This window comes from Aythya ferina (assembly GCF_964211825.1).
Source record: "Aythya ferina genome assembly, chromosome: 8".
NCBI classification, from domain to species: Eukaryota; Metazoa; Chordata; class Aves; order Anseriformes; family Anatidae; genus Aythya; species Aythya ferina.
The window spans coordinates 27,878,198-27,893,742 of NC_140304.1; the positions used below are offsets into that span (position 1 = coordinate 27,878,198).

Consider the following 15,545-nt stretch of genomic DNA (forward strand, 5'->3'; position numbering starts at 1 on the left):
TTCTTCTGGGCTTTGAAGCAGTCATGTCCTAACTTCAAAAACCTCCCTGCCATACACGCTTGTTGTCAAATCATGACCCAACAGCAACGAATGTCATTAACCCAGCCCTCTGTTGTCTTCTGCTGCTGGCCTGGCTTGACACCACACTTGGTTTTAGTTATGCCCACTCCAACTTCATATTGTAGATTTTAAACTGTTTCAAACTCTTCTCATCCATTTTTTTGCATATACCTGCAAATACCATAAAACATTTCAGCACGTTATCACTTCCCTAATTTGTCCTTCATTAAAAAGTAACGCCATCTTTCTGTACAGAGGAAGCTGCCAGCACGTAAAAGCTCCCTCTCCTCTCAGCCAATTTGAGTGCACTTGACAAGCACTGGCATGTCCAAACCTCACATAATGCTTGGAGTTCGAGACATGCACATATTCCAGAGTGTAACGAGTCCCACATCCCGGGGCACCCCAATCCTCGTGTTTTCTGTGCTAACAGCTGGGGCTCCAGTATTCGTCACCTCCTCTTTTTGCTCCTGTTTGACACTAGAAGCAAGTCTGAGGAAAGTGCTTTTTTATTAAACCAGCTGGACGCCATCCCCTTGTTTATTTCCACAAACGATCAAGGGAAGTCCCACCCAGCCATCGCTCCCTTTCCCAGACTCCTGAGAAGCTTTATGCCGCTGGAAGAGCGATTGTTCCTTCTGCTTGTTGCACAGAGCACTCAGACGGCTCCGCTCTCTGGGGCAGCCTTGCAGAGTGGAAATGGTGATGAACCAGAATTCAATTATGTAATGAGAAATTGCTTTAATTAGCCAGTTAATTGACTCCTCAACTGCAATAAGTAAAATCACTTGTTTTTACAAGGCACAATTATTTTTTATTTTTTTATTTTTTCCCAAGGACTCTCAGGAATCAGTTCTGCAGCTTGCTTTTATCCCTGAAAAACTAGAAAAGGATCTGAGAGCTCTGGCCTGCTACTGGGGGACACTATTTGATTCCTGCTTCAGAGCAGCACAGGAAAAAAAACACACAAATAAGGGGACGAGAAAGGTGCAGTGAGTCACATTAGGGTAATGAAAAAAAGCCTCTCTGATGGAAAGAAGCCTGAATTGAGGCATGATGCTAGCCATCCTCTGGTTACCTACAAGGACTTAAGAATGCTTCTTGCATTTCCAAATGCTTCTTGCATTTCCATCTCCTTTTATCCTGGCCCAATAAAGCTTCTGTGAGAAGGTCTCCTAGCGTCCCACACCATATGCCTCTGTCTGGACGTCCTGTCCACGGTGAGGTCTTCAAAGGAGAAGCCTGTCCTGTCCTCAAGGTCAGCCTGCCTCTTCCCCTTCACCGAGAGAACCGCAGACACCTTCATGCTGGTGGGGTTATCCAGCAGCTCCCACCAGGAAGGCTCTCTCAATTCGCTTGCTGTGCTGGTGACCTTCCATCGGGGAGGTGACGTTAGGTCTCGAGCAATTCATCCACTTCCTCTCCACTCCAGTCTTGCAGAAGATCACCAGGAGACAAATAAATAACCATAAATGAACTGTGCAACAGGCGAGCTGGCAAGTTCTGTGACATTTTAAGCATCTGTTTAATGGCACGAGAGAAACATGGCTGAATGCAAAGCATCAGGGCACACTGACTGGATGGAGGGCTGGGCCTGGCAGCACTAACACCAGAAAAAACATCTTACCTTGGTGAAAGGGAAGGCAGAAAGAATCAGTGGAACGATATTCTCACTGGAGCTCACAAAGGACTTGAACAGGAATTGCAAATATTATTTATAAATAAAGCCCTTTTGCAGGAATCCTTGTGTATAATCAACAGGGAACATCTGTGTGTTTGATTATAGTTGACATTTTAAACTAAAGCCAAACACTGTGTAATAACACAAGAATCAGCAGCAGTGCAGCAAAGTTCCTGTTTTTGATGTAGACAGACCATGAGTGACTCTGGCCCAGTCTTCTGCTCCTAAATAATTCCACAGAATAAGGATCCCCAGAAGAATGCCTTTTGGGATTTGAGCAGTGGCAACTCCTGCTGGGGCCTGCAGAAAGCAATAGGCTCTTGTGAGTGTCTAGGCAAGTAGCTCTCAAAACAGGGCATGGATCCCAAGTGGGATCACAAGTCAGATGAAACAACCGCAGTAGAAGAGTTTGAAACAAAAATGGGGACACGAGCAGAGGAGTTTGAGAGCCACTTTTGTACTAACCTTCAACTGCAAAAGCAAACATTGTAGATCAGATAAAAAAAAAAAAAAGCAGCCACATCCATCAGCTTTTGAAAGATGATTCACTGCAAAAAATAAAAAATAAAGTTGGAGAACTGGCTTCCCAGCAAGGCACTGGATTTTAAATGAACCAGACAGTTTAGGAGAACTACGTTTTGACATGGATACAAGTTGGCACACCTAAAACAGATACTCGTAGGATCAGCATGGAGAGAGGAAACTGAGCTGATATACCTAAGTGCCCAGAGCCTGCCTGATTCCCTCTCTTACACCTGCTGTCTGGGAGCCCCCAACACACGTCGCTGTCACTAAAGTACACTAAACCTTCTCTTTCTGGGAGAACCTGTCACCAAATGCCCAAGGTATTTTGGTTAGCACTAAACCACGTAAAACAGGCTTCATTCTGAGTTACTGTAAAGTTACGGAGCAGGTCCTACATATCTTTCCTTTTCGTCTCATTCCTTTTCTCTCTCATAAATTACACTGAACTTGCAAGATGGAACTACAGGCTTTACAGCTCTTCCAATTGAGAAGATGCTCTCAGGACCAATTCTGCACGAAGTCCTGTAACCTTTGGAGCACCAGGTGCTCAAGGATGGACTGCAGCAGCCTTTAAAAGCAGGACAGGCATTGCAACAGAAGACCTAGAGGCTGGAATCAATGTCATGCCTAAGGTGGTTGTCCGGGAAATTAAAATAGGCAAAGTTTAATTTCCCGTGAGAAATCCAGCCTGAAACTTTGACCTGGATTTGGTCAGAAAGTTTGCTTTCTCTAATTTACTCAAATTGGGAGCTAGGCATTTAGCACAAGACTAAGAAGTAGGAAGGTTAAGAGGATACAAACAGCACAGCAAGCAGGGTGACACGCAGAAAATACCGCATGAGGCAAAATCCACCACAGGATCTCTGCAGGAGAAGGAGCATTTTGAAGAGCCCTTGCAATAATAACCGGGGACACCAACGCGTCCAGAACAATTGAGGTTTGCTGAGTGACCAGCACCAAATGAAGAACACGGTCGCAACATGACACAAGCAATAAGGAACTGAAAAATGCCTTAATCTCAAGCATGGCCAGATTTCTGCAATAAAGGGTAGGCGCGTATCCAAGCAAGCCATAACCTACGATAAAACAAAACCGGCACCTTTGTGAGAGAAAACCTATTAGCTGATATGAGCCTGACTTGATTAATAGCTCTGTTGTATGGCCAGTGTGCAAAGCAGGCCGACCCTCGCCGCAGCACTTCGCGAAGCACAGCTCCATCGGTCATGGGTCAGGCCCCGGCATTTGAACACACGTAGCCAAAGGTCTCCATCAGCCCTCGATTAAACCCGAGTACCACTTTCAGAGCACGCAGTCCCTTCCCAGGTGTACACCTCTCTGCTCACACACAGCCGCTGCCCACAGCCACAGGGCACCCCCAGACAGCCACAGGCCAGCCAAGCAGGAAGGAAGGGGACGTGCACGTGTCCAGTTTCCAGGGATGCTTCTGAAGGAGCGGGGGTGCTGGGTGGACAGACGGCACTTCACACTTCCCAGCAAAGCCCTCGTCTGGGAGAGGAGAGCTGACAGACGGCATTGTGTCTCCTGGAAGGAGCCACATTCATGGGAACAAGGGAAGAGAAGCGAGCGACCCCTCCAGAGCCAGCAGAGCCGTCTGTTCACTCCCCTGTTTGTTTGCTCTTTCAGACTTAAACGCTTGAGCAGATTTACACAAGTAAGTGCACTCGAGAAGTGGGCAAACTGAATATGAGTGCTAGGCCAACTGGCTGCAGAGACCAAGGAACAGAAAGCGGGATTAATCCTCTGAATTGGATACCAAAGCACCGCCTGTGCCCCGTGGAGCTTCCCAGTGGGGTCCCCGTCCTTCTGCAGAGCACAGGGGGCAGGTTGCAGCACCGCACAGATCTGCCCACACCCCTACCCATGAGAGCAATTCCATATGCAGGGGGGGGCAATCGCTGGCAGGAGCCCAAGATGATTAGGGGAGGAAGAAAATAAGAAACTCCAAAGTAATCTGTGCTTGGAAGTTTACCAAAATAGCTCTCCCAAAATACTTATTCTGGGATAAAGACTGCAATAGATGTATTTTTTTAATTAACCAACCAACCAACGAACCACCACATGAACACACACAGCCTGCCCCTTTGCTGAGCAAACGCTGTGTTACCCACCAAAACTTGCCTCTCAGTTGCAGATACCCCTCCAGGCGTCACTTACCTGTACTGGTACTTTGAGCAAAGATATTTGGTACAAGTACCCCCGTGCCACAGGAAGCCTGACATCATTCAAAACGCAAACAGCACAATTCTGGAATTCTGAAACACTTAAGTTGAAAACTAGTTCATAATGGGAACACTGCCTGCACGGGTATTCGTGCACAAGCACACAAAAGACGATTGAGAGTCCAGAAATGAAAATGAGACTTCAAAAATGTTGAAATCCTACAGCTCGCTTGTCCTTCCCTGTCTGTCAAACCCAATTTTTTAGGAATATATTTACAATGCCTAGACAAATGCTCATCAAATCTAGAGCATGTCTTTGCAATTTTTGACAGAAGAGCATATATTTGTTCAAGTTTATTTTTACACTGCTCAGCACTATATTCCAAAGCCTCACTAGCATGGAAACAGCATTCTCTTCTACCCAGCTGTAACTTCTACCCTACCTCAAGCCTGCAAAGGAGGGTGGAGGAAAAAAAGATAGTTGTTCACATCTTCTTATCCTTCTGCTTTCTTCGGGCAGTTCACATGCCAGCAGAAAGAACTGTCTAAGCAGAGAACACCAGTGAAAGACAAGCTGTTCTCCAGAAGCCAACTACATCTTCCTCTCAGTGCAGTGGATCTCATCACTCACAGAAGCTGTTGCTTGCTGTTTATCGTTACTTCACGTAACACTGAACTGAACTAGAAAATAAAGCAGCTGTTCCTGTTACTCACCTCTGACCACACACTTCCTCATAATCCAGCAGCATCTTCCAGCTCTGAGTGGCAGTGAAGAAGTTTGCCCATGCTGTTGCTCCTGCCAAAGAGGCAGTTCCCTTTTGTGCAACTGCTTTCAAATGCCAGTTTCAAGGGATATCAAGGTACACCCCTATATCATCCTTCTTTTCAGCCTCTGCCAGCAATGAGACTTCCTGTAAGTGCATCAAATGACTGCACTGTTGATGCAAAGGAGGAAGACAATCTGCAAATTCTTGCAGCTCTTCTTTACTCACTGCTCCATATGCATAACCTTGAAACATTTGTTTTGCCATAAATACTATGCTCTACATTATCTAACAATTTGGGGGGGTTGTGTGTGTGTTTTTTTTTTTTTTTAATTCATAGTCACGTTGCATTGTCAAGTACACAGGAGTTGTACAGTCTTAGCTCTACCCTCTTGCATTTCCAGAAGATTTCAGCAATGAACACAGGAATTTTGTAGGGCAGAACAAGATGCATCACATAACTGAAGAACATAATCTCAGAATTCGAAAACATGTAATTGCAAGCAGTGTCACAAGCAGGCAGGCATGCTTACGTATGTTTTTGTTCCTTTGGCAGTAATGCAGGTCAGCATTTTAGAAACATCCTCCTAGGCTTATAGGACAACCTGACAAAAAAAGGAAAATACAACTTTCATCTCAACAAAACCTGAGAAGAGTTTTTATACTTGGACTTTCTTGGTTTGCAGGCTTTCTTCCTGATTTCAAATGCCTGCCACAAACAGAGGAAGAGGGAAAGTTCTTCAGCACCCTTCCCACAAACCACAGGAAGCCTTTAAGTTGAGTTGAAAAGCAGAAGGCTTCTGGAACAGAGGAAATACTGCTGGCTTTCCCCGCAGTACACTTGCAATGCTCTGCAGCTTTTCTTTCCAGCCGCCACAACAGTTTTTCCTTCTCTGCTGTTACAGTTGAGTAGCAGAAAGCTCTCCGTAGGCCACAGCTTGAGACATGCTACATCAGGCAATCCAAAGTCAGCATGCGTTCCACACCAGCACTGCTACCATCTTCTCTGGATTTTCCTGGAAGAAACTCCTTCCAGTAAATCCTAAAATCAGGCTGCAGTTTGACAGTGAACAATGACTCAGTCCCAAGAACATAAAAGCAAGTAGGTTCCCTTTGTCTTTTCACAGCTCATTTGACACCTTGAAGGGTTTTTTTCAAACTGAATTTACTCCTACAGACCTCAAAGACAGCTGATTTCCAAATAAATACCTGTTACAGCCCACACCACTGCTAACGGGTGTGCAGTGCTCTTCACCCGCCATATGACAGTTTGGTTTCCAAGTGCCAGAAGTTGTACCAAGAGCACAGCATCATAAAAGCAGTTTTTTAATTCTCAAAGAGCTTTACGGGAGAAGCTCTATCATCTTGTACTTAAACCTGAGATGCGTAATTAGAGCTGCAAACACCACAGGGCTCTACCTGTCCCCTCCTCTCCAACATGAAAGACCTTCTGACATCTCCCCAGCTCCTGTCCTGCTGTGTCTGTCTCATCACATTTCCTTCTGGCTGCAAAAACAAGCAGTCTCCTGACACAGCCAGCTTCCATTCACTCCATCTGTCAGCAAACCCATGTGATGGACTCCATGTAACGAAGCCAAGGTGTCCTCTGCACTTTCCACCCAACTGCACTTCACGTCCTTTTATAACATGTTCCAAAAGCATCACTATCACATTCCAGGCAATGAAGCTCAGCCAAAACGGTCAAACCTCAGGTTGCATCCTAGGGATGCCCAGAAAGCTGCTGTTTTGACTCAGAGGTCGGAGCTGGTGAGCAAGGATGTGAGATTCCTTCAGTATTTATCACGGCTCAGGTTATGACAGATACCTGCCTACCCTTTCTGAAGGGTCAACGGCACAAGACAGTTGGGAATAAAAAAAGTTACCAAGCAGAGATCAGCAATCCTGAAAGCAGTAGTAGAGACTGTAAACCTCTGCCCATCCTCAAGGGACACTTGAGTTCAGTTGAGTTATACCAACCTATCCCAGCACAGGCTGAAGACATGAGATTGTCTTCCACAACCTAAGAGCTCCCAAGTTGTGCACCCCTGTTTCTGGGCAGCTGCAAACACAGCTGCCTGCCAAGCAGCGAGGCTTTCATCCTCTTCAGCCAAGTGCATTTAAACCAGCAGTGTATGAAACCCCATGGTTTGTTTTCCTCAGATAACAAAAACTCTGTGCTTGGCTACAGCCTCAGGAACACAAGCCACAAATAATTCACATGAATTCAATGCATGTCAGCAGTGTACAGGATACACAGCGTAGGTACCAAAATCCTGCCAGAGAACGTATGATAAAAATGGAACGGAAAAAAATAAGTCCCTAAATAAGACCCTACAACTTAGTTAACTCCAACTGGCTGTAGTCTTCCTCCACCCTTTTCTCTTCCCCTGCCCCAGGGCCCCGCTGGCTGTGTCCCCTCACAGCCTCTCTGCTGGCAGGGCAGTGTGAGGAGACCCCCACAGCCGTGCAGCAGCTAAAGCAGCAGTGGGTCAGCAGCACTATTTCCACCACCGATCCTCAACATTGCACCACACCAACTTCTATGAAAAAAAATTAACCCTGTTGCAGCCAAGCCCAGTACCCTAATGAAGAAGTTATCACTGCTACACGCACTTCGTTGCCACTGCCAGTTTCACTAACAGCGTACAAGGCAACAAGACAAGCAAAAAGAAAGAAACAGGAGTAGAGCCAAGCAGCAGGGAAGCAAATATTCCTCTGAATCCAAATTCAGTAATTACTGCCATGTTTTGAAGCATTTGTTCATAAATGACCAGCTTGTTCCCTGTCCAAGTTGGTTGCAGCCCCAGGCGATGGGGTGGCCCTACCCAGCACCAGCACAGCCTCAGCTTGAGTACTGCGTGCAGGGATGGGAACCACAATAGGAGGAGGATATAAGATATTAGATCATGTCCAAAGAGGGCAACAACAATGGTTACGTGCCTGGAGGGGAAGACGTGTGAGGAGCAGCTGAGGTCCCTTGGTTTGTTCAGCCCTGAGCAGAGCAGGCTGAGGGGAGGCCTCATGGCGGCCTGCAGCTCCCTCACAGCGAGCGGAGGGGCAGGCGCTGAGCTCTGCTCTCTGGGGACAGCGACAGGACCCGAGGGAACGGCATGGAGCTGGGACAGGGGAGGGTCAGGCTGGGGGTTAGGAAAAGGGTCTGCACCCAGAGGGTGGTCGGGCACTGGGACAGGCTCCCCAGGGAAGCCACGGCCCCAGCCCTGTCAGCGCTCCAGAAGCGCTGGGACAAGGCTGTGTTTTCTGAACTGGTGTCTTCTGAACACAGCCCCTCAGAGAAGGCTCACAACTGCTCCTGCCCCATTCCTGCTAGCTAGCTGTCTTCTACTCTACAACAGACAGACACACACCCCCACCAACTCCTTCTCCTTTTCAGGAGCCACCAGAACTGTACATTTGCCTCTTCAAAGATCCAATTTTCAACATATTGACCACAAAAACCTCACTTCCATCTTCAAATAAGAAGTCAATCACAGTTTGATCACAAAAAGGCACAGAGCACCAGAAATTACAACTTAGAGCCATCTGTTCCCACTCCTTGCTCCTCTTCTCATAACCAGGTAGCAGCCACCCCCTCCTCTCATTTCCACCATTTTCTTCCAGCTCTATCTTACCTGACTTCACAGCTCCTCAGGCCCCACCATGGCTCTCCCCTGCCTGCAGGCTTTTTGCCCTCTCCCCACCTCCCACACTCCCCACTGATCTATTTTATTAACCACACCTGTCCATCCCCTCACCCAGCCCTTAAGCCATTTGTATTCCCAAACACCGAGGCTCACATGCTGCTAGTTAGTGCAAATGGTATTAAACCACCACTGGTAGATGCACCTGTCAGGGACCGACGAGCAGGAAAGAAAATAAGATCATCTAGTGGGGACAGGAGTTGCCAGCAGAAGACTTTGAAAGCATCGCATCAGCCCTGCATTCACAAGACACCTCTGGGAATCTGGGTCACCCCATCACAGCGTGCTGAAAGCAGAGCCTCAAAGGAGACAGGAGGAGCAAAAGGAGGAGCTGAAGGCAGCTTGAAACGAAGCAAGAATGAGGCATACATTATACACTGTACAGTGATGCATCCACTTCAGTTATTCTTTCCTAGATGTTTTCAAAGGAGAGTACGTTCTGCCTGCATCATACACTGACAGCTTATGTCCTGAGGTGAAGAAATGTGAGTGTGACACCGAACACAGCGAGACACCCCGTCAGAGGGTTTGCAGACCCACCCCTTGTCTCTCTACCACGGTGTGTAGTAACATCCTAACTAAGGAGCAGATTTCTCTCCAACATATATTTGCCTGTGCTTCCTGTTACTTTAAAGCACACCCCCCCCCCTCGGTCTTATCTGAAGCAGGGAAAGTTGTGCAATGTTTTCTTTGCTGTCGACAACTGTTCAAAATTCCACATCGGTAACATTGAGAGCCTTAATGTACCAGCTCCTTCATCATGTTTTAAGGAGCTGAGCAAGATTAACTACGTAGCATAACATAACCAGTGGCGTGCATCAAAAGTCCCTGCTCTGCTGGAGAACCTGATGGAGCTGAACTGGTCTTAAAAAGCTGGAAGTATCTGAAAAACACACTTAATTGTACAAATGCTCATTTGCTTGTCTTTCTTTTCACAGTTCTTCTCTTTGAAAATAATTCAGCGATCAATTTGCTGTTGCCTTTCTCTTTATAAATGCCATTAGGAACATCAAAATAGAGAAAAATTGCAGTAAAGACGGCTACCCTGAAGAAGACAAACTAAAGGGAAACAAAATAAAGAATTGCATGTGTTCAAAATATAACAGCACTCTGAAAAGAGACTGATTAGTGTATGTATATATGCATGTACATATATACGTGTGCCCACATAGTGTTCTCCCTTATAAAGGGAGAACGGACAGATCTTTAGCTGAATATTTCTGAAGGATGTGAAGCAACCTTTTAATTTGAGTGAAGCAACAGAACATAGAAAGGTTCAGTATATTAAGCTTAAATGGGAATTTAACCTACAGTATAAATACAATAAAACATTTTAAATCAAGGTGATATGGCTGGAATATTTTTCTCTTACAAGGCAAAACAGTTCACAGATGACGTTTCATTGTAAAATCTGAAAGGGCTTGGTTTTCCATGTGAGTTAGATTCATTGAGTGTATACAAAAATGAATTGTGCCTTGTTGCATTAAAAAAAAAAAAAAAAAAAAAAACAACTACAAAAATCATGCTTTTGTGCAGCTGTGATTCAGCTATGGAGGAAAGAAAGGTACAGAACTGTAATCTGCCTCAAAGGAAACTCAGGGAGGCCTGCTGCCTTAGCAGGTTGCTTTAAGTGTGCAATAAGAAAGCATGCTTCAGTTCATCCAACAAAGCAGCAGCATAGTGCTTAAAAACAATTTTATACACCTTAAGCATACACCATGCTTATACTACATGCAAAAAATATGCACGAAGACTGGAAATTTAATTGTACATATAGTCTTGCAATAACATCACTTGAGTTACCCCAAAATTGCATTTCGTTATATTCAAATTAGGTTTTCTTTTGTTGTTAATTACAATTAAGTTCGAAATTTATTCTTAATTTTAAAATATTTTCTCCAACTACTGTAATACATTTGCAACCCAAGCATCACCATTATCCAATTGTTCCAAAGATAGCTATAGACGTTTTAAACATTATTTATGCCTATCGACTCAAGTACACACTACTGTTTTGAAGGATTAGAAGTGCCTATTCCCATTACATTTTTAATGGTATAATCCACTGCCGAATCCACGAAGGATTTAAAAACTCCACTTTGAAGAAGGCAGCGTCTCTGGTGGTTCTGCAGAACTGATGAGCGCTGTTGTTTGTGCGAGGCCTCAGAGACCCAGCAAGGTTGCAGGCTGCCCTCAGCGCACCCAGCAGCCCGTTCCTCTAAAACTAAGTCCTCTCCGACAGCTTTAATTGTAACACGCCACCTCCAGAGGCACAGCAGATGCAGATGGGAATTGTCTTCCTGTAAGTGACATCACAGAGCTTCTCTGCTTCGCAGGGGCGTAGAGGTGAAGTTTAAAAGAGGTACCTATAAAGTGTCTCAAAATCCTTGGCTACAATACACCACCTACATGTAGCACTACTGGGTAACCATCCTAGCTCTGTTTTGCCTGCATTCAATTTACTTGTTTCATTAAGTATTTAATCCTTATTAAACTTGTACAACAAAAGAGGTTTATAAAACTTCATCCTCAGCAGGCTACAAATTCAGTATATTGCTCTTGATACAAATGCCATCCCACGCCAAGATATATAGGATAAACTCCACAGATTTTGTTCATCTTTTTATTACAAGCAGTAAAGATATTTGCACGCTTCTGAATGTACAACAGAGCTCGTCTGCATGCATTTCTTTTGTCCAAACCCCCACGTTATGTTCTAAGTGTGTATACAGCTGAGGGAAGCTTTCCAATCAAAACAGATGCTTAATTCCTGTAGCAGGGAACAGAGCACAAATGCGGGATTTGGTTGAATGTACTCACAGTACACCCAGCCCCAACCACGTCTGAGAATTTTCAGTAAAAATTGCAACAGAAACTGGCTGAGAAATCAAGTTCCCATTTGGAGGCTAGCAAAAAGCAAGGCTTTTTTTGGAGGCAAAAATTTGGTCCACTTAACCACAGCCTGTCTTCTGCACTGGAAGAAATAGCGAGGCAGGTAAAGCATTCCTCATAGCAACACTTCTCTGCCAAGGTTTAGAGACTAAACCAGAAGCTACAGCAAACGAGCACTCCATCTCAAAACTGGACAGGTCCAAGTACAGCTCAATAATTTTGGGGCTGATGTGTAGGACAATGGCTGTGGGGATGGGAGATCAGCTGGGGAAGGGAAGGAGAAGGCTGAGAGCACCAGAGATGGGCAAGGATGGGATCAGGTAGCACTACAGTCATTTCTGGCCAGCAGACAGACCTTTCTAGATGGCACGGAGGAGAGCAGTCCTCATCTAAAGGTGCACCAGGGATCTGCTTGGCTCTGGTGCCACCTGAGAATCAGTATAACATACACAAAAATGCCATCCAGCCAAATCCAGCTTCTCCACCCTGTGCTGGGGACACTGGAGAAGAACTTGCTAGGATTTTAGAATAAAAAATAAAAATAAAAAAAATCCCATGCTAATTTCTAATCAGTATCCAGTGCTCCACAACCACCTACATCAGCCCAAGCACAACTATTTTAGAAGTGGCATTTCTAGAATTAAGAAACAGTCAGCCTTTCTAGACCTGATTAATTTCCTCAGAATTTACGGTGTACTCCTTAGACTGTAATTAAGGTCAACAATTTTATGTTTGTCATTCCACGCTTTGTCTTCAAACTGGTGAGTGCAATACAAAGCTTGGGGCGTACCCAAACTACCACTGCCAGGGGAGGTAAGGGGGTTGCCCTTTCGGACAGCACCCAGCACCAGACAAGGTAACTCCCTTCCCAGCCATGTTCGCAGCTCCGGGATGTGAACCTTGCTTTGTCTCCCAGAACTTTACAACAAGCTTTACCTGACAAATCACAGCAGCCGGTGCCTAGCTGATGCTTTATGTCAGCCTGTTATCATTAACACTTGAGAGCCGTGCTAACAATGCAAGCTAAGTCATAAGAGGGGAGAAAAAAAAAATAATCTTTTGAATCTAGCAAAACCTTGCAGTGAAAAACAAACACTTGATTCACAAGTGCTAGAGCTGGAGAGGGAGAGTCAAGAACTAATCTACCATACTAATTGGATTGAAAGATTCGGAGTTGGTGGATTTCAGTGGCTGTATTAAAAAGCCATCTCCTCTTCAAGGCAAGGAGCCAATGTCATGAAGAAAAGACAGGAAGCAAGTCAGAGTGCCATCCGAAGTTAAAAGAAGACCCTGTTATCTTTAAAATAGAAGGGCAGCTGATTTCCATGATACCAAGTTTCTGTCTTTTACAATCTAAGGCTGTTTTTCCTATTAGGAAAATCAGCAACTGGAAAATACATTTACCAGAGCACTATTCCCCATCATTATAAAAATAAAAGGGTCAATTAAAACTCAGTTAAGTGGTAAATATGTTGTGGAGTGAGCTGACTTTACAAAGAGAATTTCAATTAACCCAATAAAACCTAAGGAGTACTGGGCGCAGCAGTAGCTGTTCTGCCAATTTTTGGAATCTCTGACCAAGAAATTCTTGAAACGTTTCTCAGTTCTACAGCACTACAAGCTTCCAGAAGGAATTCATTTTCCAGAATAATTAAATAGAACTTAAAATGCAACTTCATGTTTACTGCTACAGGAAATACCAAACTTTGAATTGTTATTCCTAGTATACCTATTTAATAGGATTCAGGATTCAACAGTTCTCAAAATCGACTGTGTGGCAAAAAGATGCAGTGAGGGCCCAAATTCCAATAGATTAAGTCATTAAGCTGTAACACGTTAGCTCTTTCTGCAAGGTACACACAAGTCCTGAATTCACAGCACATCAGAGTTGTTTGGAGCTCCACCCAAGACGCTTTGTACACAGCTGGCCGAGGACTCAACCCTTCAGCTGCACCACTGCAATACAGCTTTCATGGCCAGGGTCTATATACATATTTTTCACCATAATTTTCCTTTCCTTTTCTACTAAAAATGGACATGAGAAAAAGCCTTACAGGGTTAGAGAAGACCAGATCACATCTTACCTCTTTACAAAGAGGGTAGATGACCTTGTATAGAGGAGAACAGTGACAAAAATAACTGGTCTTGATCACCTAGACTACGAGGCTAAAAATCACGCATTTCACATCTTACTACCAAACAGTGGCTTTACAGTTCTTAGCATGAGGGGTCTGCAATACCATTTATGCTCTAAACTTCTCTAGTAATGAGTAAAATATTGAGTTTTATTTCAACACTTCTCTTTCTTCTCCAACTCAACCCTAAAAATGCCCATTGGCCAAACCCAGGAGCTCGCTACTGCCAGCTTCAGGGGTCCTGAAAATACCCCCACAAAACATCCTCCCAGCCCAGACCCAGACTCTGCAACACGGGTCCATTTTTAATTAAAAGTAGGAATAGAGAAGCTCAGATTATTGCAGCCAACCGTTAAGCAGTGTAACGAGTTTTCTCGGTGCCATTTTGATCGCCTGGCTTCTTTAAGCTTTTAATTCTGCACTCAGCTTCGAGACACCAAACGCTGCCAGCCCTGTCTGATCTCCACGTGACAAGGCAAAGTACCACAAGGTCTCTGCTCTGCTACAGCATTTCTGACAAACACGGCTGAAGAAAATTATTTGCCTGGATTATGAGGCTAACAAGTATTGCCCAAATTGATGAACTGCATTCATTTTATTTTTCCACTCTTGCTGGTAAGAAACCACCAAAGCTTTCTTCTGAAAACTCTGCCTCATCCACAGCAGGAATGACTAATTATAAGCACTCTGTCTGGGGTAGAAAGAAAAAGAAAGAAATAGTTTGTCTAAGCTTATGGAAATGTGGCTGCCTGCTTCACTTTCTGCCTTTTCATCCTGTCAAGCAAACAAAGCGGGAGGGTGGGAGGGGGAATGGCAGCACAAGCAATAAAACAGCCTCGGAAATTCAAAGCTGAAAAGATGTTCCAGCTGATGAAAGGCAACGAGACGAGGCTGCTCAGTTCTTACTCCACCGTACCTGATAAAAGAACTTGGGATGGCCAAAATCTGTTCCCTGAGCACGGTTCATCAGGGCGTAGCACAGCTTCAGAAACATTATTGCATTTTTAATAATTCAGGATCTGCGTGTGTCCCTCTTGATTAACGTCTATGCAGCAATTGTCCAAGCTTCACTGACGTTTTCATTTTGCTGTCTGGAAGTATCTGTAATTGCTTCCATCAGCTAAAATGGTTATTTCAGCTTTTTGGTGTCTTTTAAATTTGGAGTCTTAATGAAGGGACAAATTTCTTGACAGCAGATGCCACAAAAAAAAAAAAAAAAGCCTGAAAAAAAATCAGGAGAGGAGAAAGAACGAGGGGAAAACCACCAAGTAAACAACAAATATCTACAAACATACAAATGCACACATCACAGAAGCCTTTGAGAGCACATGCTTGCCCTTTTAGACCCATAATCATCTGCTTGCAAGGATGTGTCCATGAGCAACAATTTGCTTGTCTGTTTGGCGAGTTCAGCAGGAAGCAGCACACACATGTGCAGCTTTCACTAAAACCATGGGAGAAGGAAGGAATGCCCTACAGCCAGGGCAGGTTATTATTATTAATCATTGCAAACAAGTAGTAAAAATTATTATACACCAAAATTATCCGGGGACAGATGCCCATTCATTTTTCTAATTAAACCTGGGTGTCTAAGCTATGAGTACGTTACA

The 15,545-nt window shown here is 44.5% G+C and overlaps 1 protein-coding gene and 1 long non-coding RNA gene across 4 annotated transcripts in view; both read right to left on the reverse strand.

The window, feature by feature from the left end:
* Positions 1-15,545, reverse strand: part of LRP8 (LDL receptor related protein 8) — a gene marked incomplete at its 5' end in the record, with an annotated part of 168,799 nt that overhangs the window by 127,254 nt on the left and 26,000 nt on the right. The window lies entirely within an intron of this gene.
* On the reverse strand, positions 395-8,935 carry LOC311440918. 2 transcript variants are annotated; one of them, XR_014695650.1, is made up of 5 exons: positions 8,840-8,934; positions 5,744-5,815; positions 5,161-5,671; positions 1,688-2,041; positions 395-1,581 (listed from the first exon to the last, which is right to left on the reverse strand). It is a non-coding gene; the product is annotated as an uncharacterized lncRNA (long non-coding RNA). The 2 variants fall into 2 exon arrangements; XR_014695649.1 differs by lacking the exons at positions 5,161-5,671; positions 5,744-5,815 and having other exon boundaries at positions 8,840-8,935.